A 2,500-nucleotide genomic window follows, 5' to 3' on the forward strand; every position below is an offset into this window, starting at 1 on the left:
TCGGAATGGGAAAACGGGTCATTTTCGTGTCGCCACATTGCATGCGAACCGCATGAAACTTCCAGAGGCATTTGCAGCAGAAATGCATGTGCAGTCAAAAAATTGAATATTTTTCACGGATAGACCCCGTGAAACGCTAGAAATTGGCGGGGATGTGTCTCTTGTGGCTCACGGGGCTGTTAGGGTGGCACAGAAATCCCTCGGAATGGGAAAAAACGGGTCATTTTCGTGTCGCCACATTGCATGCGAACCGCATGAAACTTCCAGAGGCATTTGCAGCAGGAATGCATGTGCACTCAAAAAATGTGATATTTTTCACGGAGAGACCCCGTGAAACGCTAGAAGTGGGCGGGGATGTCTCTCTTGTGGCTCACGGGGCTGTTAGGGTGGCACAGAAATCCCTCGGAATGGGAAAACGGGTCATTTTCGTGTCGCCACATTGCATACGAACCGCATGAAACTTCCAGAGGCATTTGCAGCAGGAATGCATGTGCACTCAAAAAAGTGAATATTTCTCACGGATAGACCCCGTGATACGCTAGAAATTGGCGGGGATGTCTCTCTTGTGGCTCACGGGGCTGTTAGGGTGGCACAGAAATCCCTCGGAATGGGAAAACGGGTCATTTTCGTGTCGCCACATTGCATGCGAACCGCATGCAACTTCCAGAGGCATTTGCAGCAGAAATGCATGTGCAGTCAAAAAAAAATTGATATTTTTCACGGATAGACCCCGTGAAACGCTAGAAATTGGCGGGGATGTGTCTCTTGTGGCTCACGGGGCTGTTCGGGTCGCACAGAAATCCCTGGGAATGGGAAAACGGGTCATTTTCGTGTTGCCACATTGCGTACGAACCGCATGAAACTTCCAGAGGCATTTGCAGCAGGAATGCATGTGCACTCAAAAACTTCTATATGTTTCACGGATAGACCCCGTGAAACGCTAGAAATTGGCGGGGATGTGTCTCTTGTGGCTCACGGGGCTGTTAGGGTGGCACAGAACTCCCTCGGAATGGGAAAAGGGGTCATTTTCGTGTTGCCACATTGCATAGGAACGCCATGAAACTTCCAGAGGCATTTGCAGCAGAAAGGCACGTGCACTCAAAAATTTTAATATTTTTCACGCATAGACCCCGTCAAACGCTAGAAGTTGGCGGGGATGTCTCTCTTGTGGCTCACGGGGCTGTTAGGGTCGCACAGAAATGCCTCGGAATGGGAAAACGGGTCATTTTTGTGTGGCCACATTGCATAGGAACGGCATGAAACTTCCAGAGGCATTTGCAGCAGGAATGCATGTGCACTCAAAAACGTCTATATTTTTCACGGATAGACCCCGTGAAACGCTATAAATTGGCGGGGATGTCTCTCTTGTGGCTCACGGGCGCTGTTAGTTAGGGTCGCACAGAAATCCCTCGGAATGGGAAAAGGGGTCATTTTCGTGTTGCCACATTGCGTACGAACGGCATGAAACTTCCAGAGGCATCTGCAGCAGAAATGCATGTGCACTCAAAAACGTCTATATTTTTCACGGATAGACCCCGTGAAACGCTAGAAATTGGCGGGGATGTGTCTCTTGTGGCTCACGGGGCTGTTAGGGTCGCACAGAAATCCCTCGGAATGGGAAAACGGGTCATTTTCGTGTTGCCACAATTGGCATACGAACGGCATGAAACTTCCAGAGGCATTTGCAGCAGAAATGCATGTGCACTCAAAAACGTGAATATTTTTTCACGGATAGACCCCGTCAAACGCTCGAATTTGGCGGGGATGTTTCTCTTGTGGGTCACGGGGCTGTTCGGCTCGCACAGAACTCCCTTGGTCCACCTGATTCGTGCATACAGGCAGCAACTAAAACTCTGTAAACCTGCTGTGAGGACATCTAAACAGTGGACCAGTGAGGCTGTGGAAGATTTGCGGGCGTGCTTAGACTGTACTGACTGGGATATGTTCACGACTGCTACCAATAGTCTGGATGAACTCACAGAGGCTGTGTACATCAGCTTCTGTGAGGACTGCTGTATCCCAACACGTACCAGGGTGAACTTTAACAACAACAAGCCCTGGTTCTCAGCAAAGCTCAAAAGGTTGAGGTTGGAGAAGGAGGAAGCGTTTAGGAGTGGGGATAGAGACAGATTCAAGGAGTCGAAGAACAGGTTTAGCAAAGCGGTGAGAGAGGCTAAACGACTGTACTCAGAGACACTAAAACACCAGTTCTCTACTAACGACGCTGCTTCTGTCTGCCAAAGGGCTCAGGCACATCACCAACTACAAACCCAGAGCGCCCCACACCACTAACGACTCCCGCCTAGCCAACGACCTGAACGAGTTCTACCGTAGATTTGAAAGACAATTGGACTGTCCTGAACCACCCCTTCCCACCCAAGAGGCCCCATCCCCCACCCATACTACAGAAACGACTCTCTCCTTTCAGGAGGGAGAAGTTAATGGGCTTTTCAAGAGGCAGAATCCACGCAAAGCAGCCGGGCCGGACTCTGTCTCTCCA

This window comes from Petromyzon marinus, unplaced genomic scaffold, assembly GCF_048934315.1.
Source record: "Petromyzon marinus isolate PM22_M1 ecotype Great Lakes invasive population unplaced genomic scaffold, UKy_Petmar_22M1.pri1.0 PM_G_Scaffold_140, whole genome shotgun sequence".
NCBI lineage: Eukaryota > Metazoa > Chordata > Hyperoartia > Petromyzontiformes > Petromyzontidae > Petromyzon > Petromyzon marinus.